At 36.3% G+C, this 7,494-nt stretch overlaps 1 pseudogene; it reads right to left on the bottom strand.

Annotated features, from left to right (window-relative positions):
- Positions 1-5,796, bottom strand: part of LOC103260221 — a 14,226-nt pseudogene extending 8,430 nt beyond the window's left edge.
- Between the last annotated feature and the right edge of the window lie 1,698 nt (positions 5,797-7,494).

Below are 7,494 nucleotides of genomic sequence, written 5' to 3'. Positions count from 1 at the left end.
AACTCAGTTAAAACTTATTCTTAAACTACCAAACTTTACTATAATTCATATGAGTTTCATATGTCTAAACTATAATTTTTATATGATCCAGTGATTGGACTTTAACCCAAAACTTAAATCCTTTTTCCTAGTATATTAATACATGGCTATGTGTAAAATTTCCTATTATCATATTAGAAGCAAAAACAGCACCGTTGGGAAAATTTTGGTATACTTAAAATTGGCCTACAGGAACAGGAACTAAAGTCATAATCTGAGAAAAGGAAACTTAAAAGCTTAAACAAAACTTAAAAGTTTTCTATGAATGCTTATTACTGTTTAAATCTTTTCGATGGAAATTGTATCGTCTTAAATGTATGTTTTATCTAAACAAGTCTATTCTAAAAATCAAATAGTAGCTGTCACACGCTTGGATAATGGGCTGCACGGTTACCATGACAATGACCTCGGGCTGAAGCAAACAGAGTTCCGGCATGTAACAAAACTAGAAAAACGTCCTGCCTGGCTAGGGGCAGGGCAATAAAACTATTATGATAATTTAGTTTCTAATCTTAATCCTAGGAGAAACTGCCTTTGGGAACAAGAGCTCACTAACCAGTCTACAAGGAAATAGAAGTTTAAAAATATCTAGAAAAAAGTACAACTTAGAAGGGACAAGTTCATATAAAATAATTCTACTGTGCAACTTTCCATCAGGTGTATAGAGATTTACTTATAAATTTTACTGCCATGTATGCTCACTGGTCACTAATCACATGCCAATATCATAGGTATAACTGATATCCTATGTCAGAGGCGATCTTCCAGATGGGCCTTTACAGGCCTCAGCCATGTAGCTATAGATGTTGGCTCCCAACAATTAATATACAATAAAAGTGGGGCAAATAAATACTTAAGATTAAATAATTAGTAATCTGTCACCAGTCACATTTAACCACGGCTAAAGGTAATAATATAGCCATCATGTATGGCCATTGCCTTCTGCTATGTTTCTTTCACTTTCTTTCATCTAGTCTGTTTCATTCATTCCATGTTTAAGAAGCGACGCCACATTGGAACAGGAAATTTCTCCCCAAGAAAGCACCATATGGATTTAGCCAGAGCCACACATCCCCATTTGGTGAAGTCAGCACAGTGTACATTCCACACAGTGATCTGGAACTGAGGACTGAGACTTATGTATTCTCTCTTCTTCCATTACTAGATTTATTTGGGCCCTGACAGAAGACAGTGCTCAGCAACACTAAAATGGAAGGTATTAGATTATGAACTTCACACTAGCAGGCTTGTCTCTCTTCTTCTTCTTACCTCTCCCTCCCCTCCCCCTCCCCCTCCCCCTTTCCTCCCTTCCCCCACTCCTGTTTCTCTCTCTCTCTCTCTCTCATATCAAGGTCTCACTCTGTTGCCCAGGATGGAGTGCAGTGGCATGATATTGGCTCACCATAGCCTCAAACTCCTGGGCTCAGCAATCCTCCTGCGTCAGCCTCCTGAGTATCTACAACTACGGTGTTTGCCACCACAGTCAGCTAAATAGTCTATTTTTTGTAGAGTCTTGCTTTGTTACCCCAGCTAGTCTCCGACTTCTGGGCTCAGGTATTCCTTCTGCCTTGGTCTCCCAAAGTGCTGAGATTACAAGTGTGAGCCACCACACCTGGCCAACAGTATCTCTTTTGATCCTCACGGATTCCTAGGCTCTAACCTGGTGCCCAGCATCTTGTAGATACTCGGTAAATAGTGAAGAAGAGAATACATGATTGCCTGAATGCATACATACCTGAGTCAGGCAGGGAGAGAAGGAAAGAGGGATTTCCTGAAGTCCCAGCTCTGCTGTGACCCTGTACAAGCTCTTTTATCTCTTATAGCCACAGTTTCCTCATCCAAGCTGGATGATCTTGAGATCATGGACTCAGGTGTGTTCCCTGAGTGTAAGTTTTGTACCTGGCTTGACTATAGTTACCCCTTCTCCAATACTCTCCATGATGCCAGCTGCCTCACAACCTACAACCACAGGAAAAGGTGTCACCAGGGCACCACTAACCACATGGTTATCTGTGCGGCAGATTCCTGCAGCTACCATCTACAGAGTAAAGAGAAGATTCCAAAAAGATATGACCTTTACATGGATTTAACATACTCAATTTCCTGAAACTGTGCTTCTACAAGTTTTCACAGTTTTTGCTAATTATCCTTACTCTTCCCAAGTACAAAGAATCTATTTATCCTCAAGGTTATTTCGTGGAAAATCCTCCTCTACCTTGCTTTTATGAAATAAACAATTCAGAATAATCTGTGAAATAATTGATCCTGAAACATTTGTTTTATATAATATACAAAAATGCATGCTTCTTTTTTATAGAAGTAAAATTTTCAGAGCAACAAGAAAATATCTAATGCTAATTGATTTTGAAATCTTGACAGATATTTCTTTGTAAGTTTTTCCTGTCATACATTCTTTGATACTGGGTAAATACTGTTCATACCTTTTTATCATGTAAAAAATTTTGAAATTTCACAGTTTATATTTATACTTTTTCAGGACAACAAATGTAAATTCCACTGTTGTGATGACCATATAAAAGTGCCTCCTAATGGATTTTTGGTGGTTTCCATTCTTAATGTTATCTACGTTTTTAAACCTAACATTAAATAGAAATGGTAAACATGTTTCACCTTAATGCGAACTTCATGGGGCTTCAGGGGTGCAACCTCCACCTCCTCAATAGAGAAGGGTTACTTGGCCTCCCAGAGTACAGCTGCTTTGCATTTTATTACCTGGAAAATCAAGCAGACATGAGACCAGTGTATTCCCACTCTTGATGCCAGGGAGTGTCTTTTCATCTTCCTACCTGCAGCCCCATGTCTGGTTTACAAATACCTTTTTTTTTAATACGCAAAAATAATGTAAGGAGAGAGAAACAGAATTAATTAAACTAACACATTGAGATAAAATGAACTATATCCTTTTAGACCTTCGCTATATATTTTTTTTTCTAAAGGTGTTTATTCCCGATATTTCCTAATGTGTTTACCCACAACAATTGGCAGGTATATGGAGTTCTAAGTCACTACTATTTTGTTGACCGAGTTCAACAGAGTTTGCATCTGTTCACATCAAATTCAGTGCTGTCTTAATCAATGTCCTGCTTAGGCTGAAGGACCTGGTTTTATAATAACAGTTACATACTTGCCTTCCTGCCTTCCTTCTCTTTCTCTGTTTGGCTATTCTCCTCCTCTGATTTTTCTCTCTCCACCACTTCTGTGTGCTGCTTGTTTGCATCACATATTTGAAACATAGCTTTGAGAGCCTGTTTCATTACATCATTTATGTGTAGAGACTCCATTAGGATTAGATTTGAGCCAAAAATTACACAAGTGAGAGCGAGTAGTGTGTGAGTGTGTGTGCACACTGAAACCCACATATATGTATTTAAAAACTGAAGGACTGTGTGTTTGAATTTCTAGCTAGCATTCACAGATGTTCTTCAAAGTTGAATACACATTTTCAATACTTGAGAAAGTACCATAAACCCATCTTCATTGTTATGAAGCAGGTACAGTTAATGAAGTTCTATCTAGAAAGAATTGATGTAATTGCTAGTATGATTAAAAATTCAGTTGATATTTATTTGTCTGACAATTCATTTTCAACATTTATTTTTCAGATCCTTCCACGTTGCAGATTGTTTGAAATGGTCATTGCCAAAATTAAATATGAGACTTGGAAACAATGCACTAAAATTGGGGTCCTGATGACCAGGTGCCTATGATGTGGCAGACACACTGTGGCCTATGCTGGATGAATCTATGCTTTCTGTTTAAACCTGACAAGGATGCCTCAGGACAGTACTATTGAATTATTGGCTTTATTTTACAGATGAAAAAAATGAATACCAATTGACCTGTGTTGCAAAACTTTCCCAAAATCTCCAGGCTGGCTATTCCAGACAATAAAGATCAATCCAGCCTTACATTTTCACTACATCATGATAGTAAAAAATTAAATGATGACAATAATAGCAATGACTTTACATTTGTCAGGTTATTTTTATGTATCAGATACTTTCTCACAATCACTTTATGAAGTAGATGTTAGTACTGTTGCCATTTAGCATTTGAGGAAAATAAAATGCATACAGGGCAAACACAAATGAAATGCTGTTAAATAGGAGTTGACCTGATTGGGGGGGCTTGTTTTCCTATTTCATTATTAATTGCTTTCATGATATGATTGGTTTACACTTTCTCTATGAACTCTTTATTTCTAAAATTAGTTTTGGTAACAGATTTTCTTTTTTAAAATTATTTTTCCTTAGGGAGGCAATTACTAATTACTAATGAATGAAAATACAGTGAGGTGGAATAAGAACTCTGAAAACCGGCTGTTTATGATTTCTAACCAATCTTATTGTTACACAGTGTGTATAGAAACCTCAGAACTTTTAAGTTGAGTCACTATAGCAGAATTTTTTACTGTGTGATCCACTCTAACACACACACACACAAAGACTAGAAATAGTTGCATAGGCATTTGTAATCAAGTAGTTAAAAATATGAATTGACCAGGCATGGTGGCTTATGTCTATAAATCTCAGCACACTGAGAGGCTGAGGCAGAAGGATTGCTTGAGCCAGAAGTCGAGACCAGCTTGGGCAACATAGCAAAACCTTGTATCTACAAAAATTTTAGCTGGTTGTGGTGACATGTGCCTGTAGCCCCAGCTAGTCGGGAGGCCGAGGCTGAAGGATTGCCTGAGCCTAGGAAGCTGAGGCTGTGGTAGCTATAATCATGCCACTGCACCCCCATCTGGGTGATAGAGTGAGACTCTGAGTCAAAAACAACAACAACAACAACAACAACAAAACCCAGAAAAATGAGTTGATTCTATTGAATGACCAAATGCATTTCTGTGCACCTGCAAACACATATAACAAGTAAGTATAAATTTACAGAAGATCTCAAACTAAATATCTGTGTTCCTGGTACTAAGTGATTCAAATTGTGTTACTGTTAATATCCTGTAAAAATGTATTGACTTTTATATGAAAAAGATACTGTTCTATAGGATTTCTGTGGAAATTGTCTGAATTGTGCCATTTTAGCCAGAATTTTATGTTGATGTTGTCTTGCTTAACCATGATAATTCTAATGTTGTAAGATCAATATGAATTTTCTAAGATTTTATAATGTAAGGTTGAAAAGATGTTTCAAAGTCTTCTGAATCTAATTCCTCTCATAAAACTTTTGTCAGTCTTAACTTTCCTATGTCCATAAAAAGAATATAATTACAAGAATAACACATTTAAATTATGCTTTCTTAATATAAAGATAATAACTTGATTTAATATGTTTTCATTTAAAAAATATTTTCTTATTAATTTTACTGTGAATATGGTACACTTTTTTCCTTAAGTTTTTTCTTTTCATATCTTTTTTTAAATTTTAAAGACGTGGAGTACAATTGATTTGATAATTTTCTAACTAGAGGTTTACAAAGGAGTCATAATTAACTTGGAATATACTATCACTTTACTGGAAATTCATTTAATGTGGAAATAAAGCCTTTGACAAATACAGATTCGATGTACGTTCTTGTTATTTAGGAATAGCTTATTTCCACTGTAGTTCAGTACACATGATATATTATAGCACATATTGCTTATTGTATTTCAGTGTATCATTTCTAATTTATATATAAACTTAAAATTACCTGTCAAATACTGAATCCCATTTATTGTACTAGTGGGAATATATGTTCAACAGTACTATTCTTTTGCTTACCTTTCCTGCAGTGCTCATGTTGTTTCTATCTTTTCTGCAGACCAGGAGACCTGTTCTTGTAGACTTCCTCTCTACTCAAATGCATCAAGCAGATATATTGTACAGATCTTTTATTTGCTTGTATGATGCCAAAGTCCACATGCAATTTAGGTCTTTAAGCAACACCCATCAGCTTATTCTTAGGCTGTTGAATCAGAAAAAAAGGGGCATTGAACCAACACTCAAAATATTTACTCTATAATATGCCAATTTCAGATAACATTTGTTTCCACTTGGTCAATTATTAGGTTGATGCAGAAGTTAGTAGTGTTTGTTTTAGGTATGGCGACACTGCAATGTTGGGAGTTTATGATTTGTCATTTGGAGTTACAGTGTTGTGCCTATGAATATGCATTGCATTTTACAAATTTGAATAAAGTGGTTGCTATTTGTTGACCAAAGAAGATGGAGTGTCAGGTGGAAAAAAACTAACACTTCTGACATATTCTTCTGTTTGAGTTTTACAGAGAAGTAAAGGTAGCCGAGGTGGCTCAAACAATTTGTGCCCTGTATGGGACAAATGCCACTGGGGACAACATGGCAAGAAAATGGTTTTGTTATTTCAAAGAGGGCCACTTGGATTCTCCACGTTTAGGAAGACCATGGGACTTTGATGGAGACTGTTTAATTGCTTTAATCCATGATGATCCACATCAGTTAATCTGAGAATTGGTCATTGTGATGAATTGTGACCAGTCAACCATCGTGCAATATTTGCATTCCATATCAAGTGAAAAATGCTATGATCTGTTACATCAACCCAATATTTCTCTACATGTACACTTAAATAATTTTCTCTCATCCTTTCTTTCTCTCCCCCACTCCAATTCCACATTTCTCTCATTCTCACATAGGTCATACAGAGTTCTGTTTCCATTTGTCTGCACTAAGCTCCAATTTTGATTCTTTTTTTTTGCACTTTCTATTTCTTTATTATTATTATTTTTTTATAATCAATATTTTTTATTATGATATTGTGGGGTACCATTAAGGGTTAGGAATACAAATATGCTTTGTTCAGGCACCCTTGTTGATAAGAGGTGTCTCCCCGTCCCCAGACATTTACTACCATTAAGCTCATCTCCCTTCCCCCCCATAGTTTCCCACCACTGTCAGTCATTTTCTTATAGTATTATGTTGGATGTTCAAGGTCCACTATATGAGTGAGAACATGTGATACTCAGTTCTTTGTTTCTGTGAGAGGTCACTCAGTATTATAGACTCTAGTTCCATCCAGGTTGCTGCGAAATTCATGATTTTGTTCTTTTTATGGCTGTGGAGTATTCCATTGTGTATATGTACCACATTTTTTTAATCCAGTCCTCTTTTGATGGATAGCATGGTTGCTTCCAGGTTCTTGCTATGGTGAACAATGTTGCAATAAACATAGGTGTGTAGGTATCTTTTTTATAGAGTGATTTGAGTTCTTCAAGGTATATTCCTAGTAGGGGATTACGGGGTCATATAGGAGGTCAATATTTAGAGCTTTTAGGAATCGCCATACTGTTGTCCACAGAGGTTGCACTAGTTTGCACTCCCACCAACAGTGTAGAAGTGTTCCCTTTTCACCACATCGTCTTCAACAACTGTTATTTTTTGAATTGTTGATAATTGCCATTCTGATTGGAGTTAGGTGGTATCTCAGTGTGGTTTTGATTTGCATCTCCCTGATGATTA

This window comes from Carlito syrichta, unplaced genomic scaffold, assembly GCF_000164805.1.
Source record: "Carlito syrichta isolate Samal-C Ts95f unplaced genomic scaffold, Tarsius_syrichta-2.0.1 Scaffold303144, whole genome shotgun sequence".
Taxonomy (NCBI): Eukaryota; Metazoa; Chordata; class Mammalia; order Primates; family Tarsiidae; genus Carlito; species Carlito syrichta.
The sequence above is the reverse complement of the archived record's forward strand: the minus strand, read 5'-3'. Positions and strand labels throughout refer to the sequence as shown.